Raw genomic sequence first — 16,374 nt, 5'->3', positions numbered from 1 at the left:
CCTGGTTAGACCAAGGGAAGCAACATTGTAGCAAGCAGGGGACTGCAGAGCAGGGGAAAGTCAGAAATACCCAGCAGAAATGGAGGCTCACAGACTTTTAAGAACAGATATGTCTAATAGGTTGCTTTTAAGTTACCTGCTCTGAAATGCTGTGATGGCTTTCCCTCCACTACCTTCACCATCAGTAAAGGGACCTACACGGACAGCCTCGAGACAGCGATGTGTTGGAGTAAGGGGAGTGGGCACAGCCATAAAGGAATGGAGGTTCGAGGTGGGGACCAGAGCACGGTAACAGGTCGTCCAGGGGGCTGCTGACCCCTTAACAGACCTGATACAAATCTGTCTTTCCCCCACATTGACTATAAGGGAGTGATCCTTAGAGTTGGGGGAGGGGGAAGAGTCATGCTGTGGGAAGAATGCATAGTTTCGTCCTGGCTTGAATGTATGTGGCTGGTGCCGCGTCTGCTCAGAAATGTTGATATTTGGTGGTCCATGTTCACTACATTAATAGGACATTTTCATGGGAGTCCCATCATTGTTTCTCAAGTGTGAAAATGTGTAAGAATCACAGGAAGTAGGTAGAGTTGTTAGAATGCAGATTTTGATTTAGCAGAATGCCGATTTGATTTAGAGCAAGACCTGAGATTTTCTATTTTGAATAAGATCCTAAGGGATATTTTGAGGTATAAATGAGATAATATATGTAAAGTGGCTATATATAATAGGTATTTAACAAGGGTTAAATATTCCTGTATTTTTAAAAACAGTTTAAAGTTTGTTAAGAATATTTGACCTTATAATGTTCTTCTTTTTTCAGATGTAATTCACACTCCATAACAATTCATTTTGCATATTCATAAGATTGTGCAACCATCAATACTATGTAGTTCCGAAGTATTTTCATTACCCCAACGAGAAATGTTGTACCCATTATCACTCACTCCCTATTCCTGCCTTCCACCACACTTTAGAAACCACTAACTTACAGTCTATCTGAATGGATTCGCTTTTCAGAACATTTCATATAAATGGAATCAAATAATATGTGATCTTTTAAGTTTGACTTCTTCCATTTAGTATAATGTTTTTGGGGTTCATCCATAATCTAACATATGTCAGTAGTTCATTTCTTTTTATGGCTGAATAATGTTACATTGTACAAATATCCTATATATTGTTTGTGTGGTCATCAAGTGATGGATAGATATTTGGATTATTTCTATTTTTTGGCCATTATTAATAATGGTGTGGTGAACATGCATGCACAAGCTTTTGCACAGACATATTTTCATTTCTCTTAGATATATACCTATGTATAGAACTGCTAGGTCATAGGATAATTCCATGATTAAATTTTGAGGAACTGTCAAACTGTTTCCCAAAGCAGCTGCAGAATTTAACATTCCCACCATGAGGTTTCCTGTTTCACCGAATCCTTGCCAACACTTACTGTCCTTAAAAAAAAAAAAAAAAAGAAGAAGAAAAGAAGAAAAGAAAAGAGCCATCCTAATGGGTGTATAATGGTATTTCATTGTGGGTATGATCTGTATTTCTCTCATGACCATTGAGCGTCTTTTCAAGTGCTTCTTGGCCACTTGTATCCTTTTTTTTTTTTTTTAGAAATATCTATTCAAAATCTTTGCTCATTTTATAAATCAGTTATTTGGTTTTTTATTGCTGTAAGAATTCTCTACATATTTTTTTATATGTTATATGTTTTTTATATATTTTCAAGGGTTTTATACATAGAACCTTATTGGATATCTGATTTTCAAATATTTTCTATCTTTCTGTGTATTGATTTATTACTTTCTTGAAAGTGTCACTTAAAGCAAAAATTTTAAATTATGATGAAGTGCAATTATATGTTACTTTTTGTGTTATTTCTGCTTTCACTGTCATATCAAAAAAACTATTGCCTATTCCATGGTAATAAGGATTTACACATATGTTTTTTAAAAAAAGTTTAGTAGTTTTAGCCCTTACATGTAAGTCCTTAATCCATTTTGAGTTACTTTTTATATGTTATAGAATGAAGTGGTCTTGAGTTTTAACATTATTGAGTTTTTCCAGCACCATTTGTTGAAAAGACTATTCTTGCCTCATTGAATTGTCTTGCTACCCTTGGAGAACAACAGTGGCCATAAATTTGGGGTGTATTTCTGGACTCTGAGTTGTATTCCATTGATCTACATATCCATCCTTATGCCACTAAACAAAAGTCTTGATTAGTGTAGTTTTGTAATAAGTTTTAAAACCAGGAAGTGTTGTGGCACCTGGGTGGCTCAGGCCCTTAAGTGTAGGCCTTCGGGCTCGGGTCATGATCCCAGGGTCGTGGGGCTACGGGATGGGCCTCATGGGCCTCAAGTTGTAGTCAGGCTCTCTGCTCAGCGGGGAGCCTGCTTCTTCCTCTCCCTCTGCCTGTCACTTCCCCTGCTTCTGCTCTCTCTCTGTCAAATAAATAAATAAAATCTTTAAAAAAACCCAAACAAACCAGGAAATGTATTTCAAATTTGTTCTTCTTTCTCAAGATCATTTTGGCTAGTCTATATCCCCTAAATTTACAATTTTAGAATCAGCTTGTTACTTTCTGGGGGAAAAAAAAAAGAGTCAGCTAGGATTTTGATAGGAATTGTGTCAAAATCTGTAGATTAATTTGCCATCTAAACAATAGCAATATTTTCAAGTCATCAGCACAGGATGATTTCTTCACTTTCTTTCAATGATTCTGTACTTTTCAATAGACTAGTCTTATACTACTTACGTAGAATTCATTCTTAAATTTCTTGATGCTATTTTTAAAAGATTTTTTTTCCTTAAAAACATTTTCAGAGTTTTTCATTGCAGGTATATAGAAAAAAGATGATTTTTTAATACTGATTTTATATTCTGCAACCTGCTGAACTGATTTGCTATCATTGCTGTTGTGGTGGATACCTCGGGATTTTCTACATGTAGGATCATATCATCTGCAAATACAGTTTTACTTCCTCCTTACCAATCTGGATGTCCTTTATTTCATTTTTTTGCCTAACTTCCCTGCCTCGAACACCCAGCAGAATGTTGAATATAAGTGACAAGAGTAGACATTCTTGCTTACTACTGACTTTCAGAGGAAAGATTTAAGGCTTTTACCGTTAAGTATGAGGTCAGCTATGGGTTTTTCATAGCTATCCTTTATCAAGACGAGATATTTCTATTCTATTCCTACTTTGTTGAGTGTCTTCATCATGAAAAAGTGTTGAATTTTGGAAGTGTTTTTTCTGGATCTATTGAGATGACCTTGTGTTTCTTGTCTTTCTTTGCGTTAATATGATGTATTATATTGATTGATTTTTTTTCAGAGATTTTATTTATTTATTCGACAGAGAGAGAGACAGCCAGCGAGAGAGGGAACACAAGCAGGGGAAGTGGGAGAAGAAGAAGCAGGCTCATAGCGGAGGAGCCTGATGTGGGGCTCGATCCCATAACACCGGGATCACACCCTGAGCCAAAGGCAGATGCTTAACCGCTGTGCCACCCAGGTGCCCCTATATTGATTGATTTTTGAAAGTTGAACCAGTTTTCCACTCCTGGGATAAATTCACCTAAACATGATATGAAATCCTTTCTACATGTTGCTAGATTCCATTTACTAATATTTTGTTAAGGATCTTTCATCCACATTCATAAGGAACATTGATCTGTAGTTTTCATTTTTTATGATATATCAGGATAATAATAACCTCATAAACAACTTTGGAAGTATATCCTCTTCTATTTTTTAGAAAGGCTAGTGAAGAATTTGTGTTAATTTTTCTTTAAATGTTTGGTAGAATGCACCAGAGAAATTGTCTGGTCCTGGGCTTTTCGTTGTGGGGCACTTTTTTTTTTTTTTTTTTACAATTTAATCTTGTTTTAAGTCTATTCAAATTTTCTATTTTTTCTTGAGTCAGTTTCAGGAGTTTGTGTGTTTCTAGGAATGTGTTCATTTCATGTAGATAATCTAATTTGTTATCATCTAATTGGTCATAGTATTCCCTTATGGATGTGTGTGCGTGTGTGTGTATATACACACAAACTGTGTATATATATATACTATATATATACACAAAAACTATATATATATATAGTTATGTCCCTTCTTTTATTCATGATTTTAGTAAGTTGAGTCCTCTCTCTGTCTTCATCTGACTAAAGGTTTGTCAATCTTGTGGATTTTTTTCCTAAGAAGTAACTTGTTGCTTCATTGATTTTTCTCTATTGTTTTCTTATTTTCTATTTCATTTATTTAAATTCTAATCTTTATTACTTCTTTTCTTCTGCTTCCTTTGGGTTCTTCTTTTTTCAGCATTTTAAGGTGGAAAGTTAGATTATTTACCTGAGAAATTCTTTTTCAATAAAAGCATTTGCAGCTATAAATTTTATCTAAACATGGTTTCAGCTGCATCGCAAAAATTTGGATGTTATGTTTGTCTGTTCTTGTTAATCTCAAGATATTTTAAAATTTCTGTGTGAGTCCTTTGATACATTGGTTATTTAGGAATGTGTTGTTTAATTTCCACGTGTCTATTAATTTTTCAAATTTCTTTTTGTTCTTCATTTCTAATTTAATTTCATTTTGGTTGGAGAACACTTTAAGTGATTTAATTTTTTAAAATTTATTGACAGTTGTTTAAGGCCTAACATAAGGTCTATTCTAGAGATTGTTCCATATGAATTATATAGAGGAATTGTATTCTGTTATCATTGCACAGAATGTTCTATATATGTCTGTAGGTTTTTATTGCTATACAAGTCTTATATTTCCTTACTGACTTCTGTCTAGCTGTTCCATTCATTGCTGTATTGTGGCCTTGAACTATTATTGTTCAAATGTCGATTCCTCTTTAATTCTAGTTTTTGTTTTATGTATTTTGGAGATTTTGTTTTTAGGTGTATAAATGTTTATAATTCTTACAACTTCTTGATTAATTGGTACTTTTATTATCTTAAGACATCCAATTTTTTTCAAATTAAAATACACAATTTGTCTATTTTGTCTGTATTTTATACTCAGTCTAGCTCTCTTTTAGTTAGCATGGTATATAGCTTTTGAAATTCCTTTTCTCTCAACCTATTTGTTCCTTTAAAACCCAAAGTATGCTTCTTAACACACAGCATAGAATTGGATCTTTTCTTTTGCATCTGTCATGCCAATTTCTGCCTTTTAATTAGAGTGATTAACTAATTTATATTTAACATTACTACTGATAAGGTAGATTTTCATCTGCTATATTGCTATTTGTTTTCTGTATGTCTTCTATCATTCTTGTTCCTCTCTTCATCCATTACTTCCTTCTTTTGTGTTAAATAGATATTTTGCAATATTTTAATTCCCTTGTATTTTTCTTTTTTCCATATATATATAATATATATGTATATATATATTATATATATATATTCTTTATATATATTTAGTTATATTCTTAATGACTGCCCTGAAGGGTGTGGTTATCATCTTATTTATAACAATCCTGTTCCTATTAATAGCAAAATAATTTCAATAGCATGAAAAACTTCGTATCCATATAGTTCTATTCCTGTTCCATTCCTTGATACTGTTATTGTCCAATAAATGATGTCTTTATATACTGTATGCCCATCAATACAGATTTATAATTACTGCTTTATGTTGTTTTTCAAATGACATAGGAAAAAGGTATAAACAAAGAGTGTATTTACATTGTCTTTTCCTTTTCCCTCTTGTTACATTTACTGGTGCTTTTCATACACGTGCATTCAAGTTATTGGCTAGTGTCTTTTAACTTCGGTCTAAAGGATTCCCTTTCATATTTCTTGTAAGGAAGCCATGCCAGCAACAAACTCTGTTTTTTGCTTTTGTTTTTGTTTTAACCTAGAAATGTCTTAATTTCTCCTTCATTTTTGAAGGATAGTTTTGCTGGATTTAGAGTTTTTATCTGATGGTCTTTTTCTTTCAGTTCTTTGCATATGAAATGTTCTTTGAAATATGTTCCCTTCTTTGAAATTGAAATGTGTTCAGTTCTTTGGCCTATGTTTAGTGCCTTCTGACTTTAAGGATCTCCGAGGAGAAATCGGCTGTTAATCTTCCTTATTAGGCTTGCAGGTATGTGATGCATCACTTTTCTTTTGCTTCTTTCAAGATTCTCTCTTTGTCATTGTTTTTTGACAGACTGATTACAGTGTTTCTAGTTATGGATCTCTTTGAATTTATCCTATTTGTAGCTTGTTGAGTAGCTTGGCTTTGTAGATCAATGTTTTTTCATCAAATATGGGAGGATTTTGGCCTTTATTCCTTCAGACATTTTTTTCTGCTTCCTCCTTTCTATCTTGTCCTTCTGGGAATCCCATTATGCTTATTTGGCATATTCAGTGTTGTCCCACAAGTCTCTGAGGCTCTGCTAATTTTTCTTCCTTTTCGTTTTTCTGTTCCTCAAATGCGATAGTTTCAATTGATCTACACATCCATCTTTATGCCGTTTCAACTTTGCTGATTTTTTTCTTTTACTGGCTTAAATCTTTTGTGGAGCTCCTCTAGTGAGATTTTCATTTTCATTTTTGTACTTTCCAACCCAAGAATTTTTATTTGATTCTTTTTTATCATTTATATTTCTTTACTGATATTCTCTTTTTAGTGAGACATAAATCTTGTACTGTCCTTTAGTTCTTTAGACACAATTTCCTTTATGTCTTTGAACATATTTAAAATAACTCATTGAAAGTCTTTGTCTAGTAAGTCTAACACCTGGGCTTCCTAAACAACATTGTCTTTTGATTGCTTTTTTCCTGAATATGTGTCATACCTTGTTTCTAGGCATGTCTCATAATTTTTGGTTGAGAGTTTGCATTTTATATAATATAATGTAGCAACTCTGTAAATCAGATTTTCCCCTTCCCTATGGTTTGTGGTTATTGCTGTTTGTTGTAATAATAGTTGTTGCTGTTTATTTGCTTACGGACTTTTCCGGACTAATTCTGTAAAGTCATATGTGCTCACTGAAGTGTCTGCTCAGTTAGCTTAGTGATTAGTTAATAAATTTAGAAAGGTTTCCTTAAACCTCTGAGAAAACAAGTCTCCTGGTCTTTGCCAAATGGTTCTGTGTGTTGTGGGGTATACCTTCAGTGCTCTGGCAGTTTGTAACACTGCCTTCAGCTCACTTCCTACTTATACAGAGCCTCAAGGTCTGCCAGAGGTGACAACTTAGAGCCTTGTCAAGTCTTCTCTGAATACATGTACAGCCCTAAGCCTGCCCATAAACAATCTGTCATATTTGTACAGGACCCATGTATCACCCATTTATTGCATTCCTTATTTCAACCGCAGGGGACCAAGACACCAGAAAGGACTGGAAACATGGCTACAAAAGACATAAGCTTAAAATTCCTGGCCCCAGCAGCATTGAGAGGAGTGAAAAATATTATACAAAATATCCCCCCAAAAAGTGTTTGGGGCAAAATGAAGGCAATCTAAGACAAAGGCAGGGTCAAAATCAATCTTCTTACTTCCTCCCCAGTTTCTCAGGGCAAAGAATGACAGTGGAGACAGAACTTGTTCTTGTTTATGAACTTGTCCGAGGCAACAGTTTTCAAAGAATGGCCTAACCCCTACTCCTGGGTATATATATACTAAAGATGAATTGCTATCTGGTGGGAGAGAGGTACCCAGCTAGAATGAAAGAATAAAGCCTAACACAAATTATTACATTTGTTAAAAAAATTCTCTATATTTCAGCTTGAAATTTTTTTAAAGAATGGAATTCATATATCCTCTGTATCATCCAATATAAAGTTACCATTGAAAATAGTAATTTTTCACTAATCACATCCATTGATAGTACTTGAGTGCGTTTTAATATATGCACAGTGTTTTAAAATTGGCAAGATATACTTACACTTGTTTTCCATTTTAACATCATAATCAGCCTAGAATTAGGTAGTGCATCCCAATTTTATGGACCAATGTAACTGAGACCCAGAGTCTCATAAAATTATTGGAGTAGTAAGGATCCCAGTCTCTGTTTCCTAACTATTTGTTCAGTGCATCTTCCACTACTCATATCCTTAATCACATGAAAGAATAAAACATTTACTGCTCACAGTATCAGCTCTACCTACTGCTTTGTGGGCACATATTTCCCTAAATCCATCAAGTATTTGATTCTAGTGTTTTCAGAAATGATATGTGACCTTTGGCTTAGCTTAACCAAAGTCTTTGCAACTCAGTTTAAGGCTTTGAAAGCCCAGTGTGATGGACCAACTTTGATGTGCAGTGTCCTCTCTCTCCAGGATGACACTTCTGACACCATGTCTGGAGACAAAAGAGCGAATGACTTCATGATGTTCCATCTTCTCTCTGTCACACACACACACACACACACACACACACACACACACACACACTTTTAAAATTAAAATGAAGAAAGAAAAAGAAAGAAAGAAAGAAAGAAAGAAAGAAAGAAAGAAAGAAAGAAAGAAAAGAAAGAAGGAAGGAAGGAAGGAAGGAAGGAAGGAAGGAAGGAAGAAAGAAAGAAAGAAAGAAAGAAAGAAAGAAAGAAAGAAAGAAAGAAAAAGAAAGAAAGAAAAGAAAGAAAGAAAAAGAAAGAAAGAAGAAAGGGCCATTTTTTCTGTAGGGAAAGGGAATTGCTTGGAGAATTTGAATGATGCAGGTTTGTCTGAAAGCTTTAAAGATGAAAGGTATCACTTTTTACCCATTAGCCTGTAGAATCATGAGATCCGGAGTATACTTTGCTACTTCAAAGGGTCAGTGGGATACAGCTTCCAGGAAAGACTGCTTGAAAGTTTGGTGGTTTTTTTGTGTGTGTGTGTGTGTGTGTGTGTGTGTGTGTGTGTGTGTGTGTGAAGGCGGTGTAGTTCCCTATAGGGCCTTCCTTCAATATCTTTGTAGATTGCTACAAATGTTAGTGTTCACAAACTTTTTGATGTAACTTCTAAATCTTTCTTGGTACCACTTGTAAATTCTAATATAGGACATGAAGTATCCTCTGTCATTCTTCAAACCTGGATGAAATTTCTAAAGGTTGGACTAGGGTTCTCTCCTCTTGCTTAAATATTATATATATAGGTATGTCTCAACTCAGTGCATTTGGAGGTTCCCATGCAGGAAACTAATCATGCTTTGCCTTAAGAGCTATCTTGCTGCTCAGCCAGTCGTCCAGAGAAGTCAGATGTGTGCCATGGAGAACCATTAGGGATGCTAATTGTAAATTTACTTCTTTAAGACTTCTAGAGAGAGAAAGGACAACAGGCAGGGCTGTGTGTGGGGTGGCAAACTGTGTAATTATTTGCAAATCTGCCGTAAGGCAGAAAGCACCATTATCTTCTGTTAGGTCTGCTTGCCAGGGGAATACTTCCTAACTAAACTATTTCCCAAGGAGATTATTTTTATCTTTACGTCATTCCCAAAGTGATGATTCTGAGATTTTGCCTAATGTTTTCTTTAATATTTAAACCATTAACCATAAATAGTGTCATTTTGGTCTTTAATCTTATCCAATGTAGTAGAAATTATAAATTGTTTCCATTTACGGTGATGTAGGGGATGTCAGAGTTGGGTGGATTTTCTTATTCCGGTCCCTGGTGGAGAGTTTTTCATGAAAGCAACCATCAGTACTGCAGTTGGCCACCATTCTAAACTCCTCTTGTCTGCTTCTGAAGCGAAGTTGGCTCTCCTCCCATAGTGCAGTGGCAGCCAGTTGGCCTGGGTAGTCTCTCAGGGGGTCAAGTTTGCATTTCACAACTCTGAGAAATTCCTTTGGGTAAACAAGCCCAAAGAATGATCTGTTTTCACTTTCTGCCTCTTACTTTGTGTTTGGAATTCAATCATCACTGTTCAGTATATAGTTTTATCCCATCCGCACGTGTAATCCCATTCCTATTCCACCTTATTCCCTCGATACTTAACACAAACTCTGCTCTCATGCCTAACCCTTACTTCTTTTCATAAATCTGTACACACACACACACACACACACACACACACACAGCCAAAGCCCAAGCATGCACAAACACAAATATTGGTCGGTGTGTCAATGTTCAAGAAGTCTGTAGTCACAAGAGAAGACTTTCTCACATTCTTACATCCCAACATTAATTAAAAACAATGATTTTTGAGAATTTGAGTAGAAAAAAATGGATATTAGCCAAACTCCCAAGAAAGGCTACAAAAACCTTGATATAGTTTGTTTTATAAATTATCTGGGATCATATCCATGGTTTTAAAGGATTTACTGTGATACAGTTTATGGCTTCTAAATTCTAAAATACCCTCTGTTAAGCTAACTAGAATTTGAAGGCTCTTTTGTCAAATTCAGATATGCTTTTTTTCTCATCCCTGTGGAATTCCTATGCTTTTTCACTGTTTTTCACAGGCACTAAAGATTAGCAGATAATTTTACTCCATATTTCCCATGTAAAAAGGAAGCATAAATCCGTAAGACCCATTACCACTCTCATTTTAACTAATAATTATAAGCACATGCACATTCTTAAAATGCTAAAAAGAGAGCTATAGATTTATATCAGCGTTGGAGTTGAGCTTTACCTGAAATCTGTGCTCCTAGAGAACAGCAATAGTTAAGAAACCCATCCCCACAATTTGGGTTTTCAAAAACCCCTTCACCCTTTTTTGTCTCAGGAAATGGCTTACCACCAAGAACCACCCTTCCCCATATAACTTAGACAAGACTCCTTGTAAACTCCTTCTCATGACTCCCATAACATTTACAGATGACCCCCTTGTTTACCTGTGATGAGGCCAAACACAGACTTTTCACCTTTCTTCTTTTTCCTGAACCTGCTTTCAAGGGCACATATGGACCCTCCAGCCTCTTGCTGTTTATCTCGTGAATGATTACCTAAGAGTAGGTCTGTTCCCCTAAAACTAGGTAGACACGAAAACATTTCCTGTTCAGCTGACTAAGACTTCATCTAACTGCAAAACAATCCAAGCTTAAATCACTCTTCATGCCTCCCAGGACAATCAAAGGCAAAGCCATCAGGCTGAGACATTCTGCATCTTCGGATCTGGGATGCTCTTCTTACTGCTATGGCCTGAATAAAATTGGTTTCTTTACTTGTTCTCTTTTTCCTTGGCATCAGTGATGCTGAACAAAACTATAACTCTATTCAGATAATTCCAAACAAAACTCTGGAGGCAGTTGATAAGTTCATCATCAAGCAGTGCTTGAGTACTCTTTTTGCCCCTGTACTGTCTGCGCGGCTTTACCACTGCACACAGGCATGGTCACATACACATATAAACATACGTTTGTAACTTTGTTTAAAATCAGGAATTACCCTCCACCAAACGGTAAAAGTTTCAAAGGTAGGGTAAAGAGTGGGGTTCTCGTGACTTCAAAAGCCCCTGGCGTATGTATTTCACAAGGGCTAAGCACTGTTAGCCTCTTTGGTTTTAGTTAATATTTTTTTCTAAATAAACTCGATGGTGTTTTCCTTCCTTCTTTCTCAATTTATAAGCACCAAGCAAGTTTTGTCCTTTTGAGATATCCTTTCTTAGAGACAAAACAGATGGGCTAAATCTGCTGTGAGTTATTAATACTTATTCCTGGTAATGTTGTGGGTTTCCTTTTTTTTTTTTAATGTTTCAAATTTTTATTTAAATTTGAGTTAGTTAACATACAGTGTAATATTAGTGTCAGGAGTAGAATTTAGTGATTCATCACTTGCATATAACCCAGTGCTCATCCCAACAAGTGCCCTCCTTGATGCCCATCACCCATTTAACTCATCCCCCCACCTACCTACCCTGCAACAACCCTCAGTTTATCCTCTATAGTTAAGAGTCACTCTTATGGGTTTGCTTCTCTCTCTCTTTTTCTTTCCCCTATGTTTATCTGTTTTGTTTCTTAAATTCCACATGAGTGAAATCCTATGTTACTTATCTTTCTCTGACTTACTTATTTCACTTAACATAATAAACTCTAGCTCCACCTACTTCATTGCAAATGGCAAGATTTCATTCTTTTTCTTGGCTGAGTAATATTCTGGTGTGTGTGAGAGTGTGTGTGTGTGTGTGTGTGTGTGTGTATCACATCTTCTTTATCATCAGATGATGGACACTTGTGTTCTCTCCATAATTTGGCTATTGTGGATAATGCTGCCATAAACATTGGGATGCATGTCTCCCTTTCAATCAGTATTTGTGTATCCTTTGGGTAAACACCCAGTCCAGCAATTGCTGGGTCATAGAGTAGCTCTATTTTTAACTTTTTGAGGAACCTCCGTCCTGTTTCCAGAGTGGCTGCACCGGCGTTTGCATGAGGAGGTCATGTAATGTGTGTTGGATGGCATGCAACGGAGGGAATAAATGTACATTTGTCACCTGGAGTGATGGGGCCAGTGCTTCTCCACAATGCCTTTTTGCTTGTCCTGAAGCTTACACACCCCTCCAAGATCCAGCTTGTTAATGGCAACACCACAGTGCCACGCTCCTGTAAACATCTTCAGCAAAACTTGTTGGAAAAGATGGGCTCCTTAGAGAATGCGGCCCAGGGGCAATCTGCATTTTCATTAAATAAGAATACTTGCTCTTATTTTTGAGTGGCCTACCTTAGGCCAACCACGACCCTAGGCACATAACATGGGACGTATTTCAGCTGCACGAACAGCTGAAAATACAAATCAAGTCTGTCTGACTTCAAATTTCTGCTCTTTCTCCTTTACGAATGACTGTATCTACATCAAGGACACACTTCTGGACCAGATACAAGAAAAGATATTTGTGGAACATTCACAAACCCTCATAGACAACCAATAACCCTCAGAAGACATTGTGGGGGAAGTAACTCAGAATTTATACTTTTGTCTTAATATTCTGTAGATAAAGCAAGAATTTAGGCTCATGGTGGGCACATCCGCTATGGCGACCGAAGGCCTCAGGGGGTTGGTACCAAGCCTGTCTGTGCTCAGGCTTCTGTGAGCAGCTCGTGAGGAAGTTCCAGTAGTGCAGACACAAAGTAAACCAGTGGAGAATTAAGGAACATTATCTGGTTGTTTTCTCTCTATAGAGTGTTATGAAAATTTCATCCCCAAGTCTAAGGAAGCAGAATGTAGATTTCTAGAAAACACGGATGAGATGAAGTCAAAGTATTATTTATACAAACACAAACTCACAGCAACTCTTCCTGAATGTAGCTGTATTAGGTTTCTTACAGATAATGGAGTTTGAGACACAGATGTTTTTTTCTTCCATTATAAGAAAGCATTTCAGGGAGCTCGCTTTCTACATTGCCTGTCTTATACACTTGCAACTTAACTTTAACCTGATCGGGGAGTGGCGAGAGGCATGTGAATTGCCAAATGAAATCTTGTTGTAGTCTGAAGAAGGAGTGAGAGAGAACATGAATCCACCACCTTTGTTTCTGAGCATGCTGAGAAGACATTTCCTCGGATCTTTCCAAAGCCCCAGATTGTCCATGGTTGCTTGATCAGTGAATTGTCAAAGCAAACTTCCATCTACCAGTCCTCCAATTTTAGATCCAATAAAATTATTTCAAAAGAATAGAGTCGTCTGGTGAACTGATCTGAGAAAAATCTACTACCAATAATTGGAAACAACATAAGGGCTAAAAGGGCAAACACTGACGAAGAATCAAAAATTAGATAAGACGAACATTAATGGTAACCTTGAGTGTCAAGAGTAAAGTCCCATGTTGGTACTGTAAAATATAGGCAGTTGGAATTCAGTGCAAAAAAAACCAATTAAGTAACATCTCACTATGACACTCAGATCCTTCAGCACTGAGTTTCCAGCTCATTTTCTACTACCGCTTCTCCTCTATAGTCTGCATTCCAACCAGACTCTTAATGCCATAGGGTGGCTTCATGTCTTCTTGGCATGGCGGGTGCTTAAACTGCCCTCTGTGCCATTGTCCACTTTTACCACCTCCTTGACTTATGATTCGTGCTGTTTGTGCGTCTGCCCCAACCCAGTGAGGTCCGGCCAAACAGGAGTCCCGTAATGAACTCCCCAGCATGCTCCTCTGAGGCTCCTCTCCCTGTTTCAGTATAAAAAGGCTGTGCCTGTGCCCCTCTTGCTTTGAACTCAGAGCTCACGTTCTGCCGAAGAAATCTTCACAAAAATCCTCCCTCCATCTACCCTGTGTGGTGCCATCTACCCAGTTCTTAGTTAACCTATTTTGAAATTTTGGCATTGTCCTCTGGCAACTCCCACTGAAATTGTACATCTATTTCGTCTTAGTGCCTCCTTCAAAACTTTAAATTTCACATCCTGTTATTCGGTGTTTTCTAGTTCACGAGCGTGCAGTTAGGTGATACTCTAAATACCTTAATTCTGAGCATTGTTACAATCATCTTTTTTTTGACTTGGATATAGCTGCAACTGGAATTCTTCATTTTTACACTTTGTGGGGTTTTTTTGCTCTTTAGAATTTATGAATTTTAGTGTTTATTTATGATATTGGGATGTAATGCTCAAATCCTTGGAGTCACGATGTTGCGAACAGACAGATCCACCTGGAAAATTTTCTAGTACCTTTTGGGTGGGTCTTATATGTAAGATATAAAACATTCTCAAGAAATAAATAAGATTAGTCATTGAGCCCTATAAAGAAAACCATTGTTTTCTCTTTTAAAAAGGCCACCATGATTTGCTATGAAATGTGATCATGATAATAATAGTAGCAGACTAAACCAAGAGAGAACAAAAAATACACATCCATGGGAAGGTTAACCTCATTAATCCTTTTTAAAATGTTTACTCTGTGAAATGTTTTGAGATACGGTGTTGTCTACACACACGATTCTAGCGTATGTTCTGAAGACTATTATGATTCTGAAGGCTGAACCAGCTTCCGTAATAACTACAAATATCCAGGGAACGCACAGCTAAAAAAAAGAGCAACCTTGTACCCCCAAGAGGTCAAGTCCTCGTGGCCTGTGAGGATGATAAATAGACTGGAGATATTAGGATTGAAGAAGAGCTGTCCTATGTAATTACACCAAAAAGGCATGTCCGATGTGGTGCAAAACAGCACTTCTCATTTTCTGAGAGACTACGTAATTTCTGTATTTGGTTTGTTTGCTTATTGTCAGTTTCTCCCACTAAAATGAGTTCCATGAATGTAGGGCGATTCTGTTTTGTCTTCTGTTGTATGTTCAATGCCTGGCACCTAGTTCATGAAAGGCTGATCTAGTCAATGAGCTAAGGAGAAAGGGTGGAAGGCAGATTTTTGACTCAACACACAGACTTTTGTAATGACGTGTACTATGTGCAGGCTGGGCCAGTAAGTGGTGCCTTCTCTAGAACTACAGCTGGATCCAGATGACCGTTGGGCTGGAACATTTTGGGGGATGACACAGTGGGGGGTGTTTGGCCACTAAGTTCATTTCTACCCTTAGGGTTCAGAAGATGGGCCTTTTGCCAAAGACTTGACAATGGAGAGAACCCAAGATGATGACATTGTATTGTGAATGACGATTGCTACTTGAACTTGGGGTATGAAAGATTAGGAGTCAGAGATGGCATTGCTACTCCCAGCTTCAGTATTTAGGTGCCACTGAAAGGAAAAACTGAAGTTCAATAGAAATGCTGGTTTGTGGGCAAACTTCAAGCAATGGTCATAAATTCTGAGTTTAATGTGTTAGTGGATCACACAGGAGACATCCAGAAGGTGATTATGTTCAGGCAGAGATGGAGCTCAGGAGAGGCTGAGGTATGTCATCCCTATTTATTAGAAAAATCCACACCCCTCTCTCCAGGAAGGTATCTGAAAATGTTGCTTAAAAGATGCCACAGGGGATGCCTGGGTGGCTGAGTGGGTTAAGCATCTGCCTTTGGCTCAGGTCATGATTCCAGGGTCCTGGAATCAAGTTCCACATTGGGCTCCCTGCTCAGCGGGGAGCTTGCTTCTCCTTCTACCTGCCTCTCTCTCTCTCTCTCTGACAAATAAATAAAATCTTTTTTAAAAAAGATGCCATAGATGAGTAGATCATTTAGCTATACAATTTCATATAATTATGTAGAATATAGATATTATCGTTTCTTTTCACAGATGAGAAAATAGAAGCCCAGAGTGACTTTAGTGCTTCTCAGGGACACAGGTCTAACTTGAATCTCTGTCTTTGAGCATGAAGCTATTTCTTCAGTGTTTTGCTTCAGGGAACTGAGAGTCACCAAAATGAGACTCCTTACTGTGGGACAGACTAGCAGCTTGCTCGCTGGCAGTGAGACTGTCCACTGCTTGTCCTTGACTCGCCCACACCCCTTCCCCAATTCCAGTTCCAGTGCTTACTACCTGCTACCAAGAAGCCGCACCATAAAACTGTGAGTTAACGATGATTGCCTCCACCAAACTTTCTTGGCTGGGCTGGTGC

This window comes from Ursus americanus, chromosome 6 (genome assembly GCF_024610735.1).
Source record: "Ursus americanus isolate L20-20 chromosome 6, mUrsAme1.1.p, whole genome shotgun sequence".
NCBI classification, from domain to species: domain Eukaryota; kingdom Metazoa; phylum Chordata; class Mammalia; order Carnivora; family Ursidae; genus Ursus; species Ursus americanus.
This window is presented reverse-complemented; position numbering follows the sequence as displayed.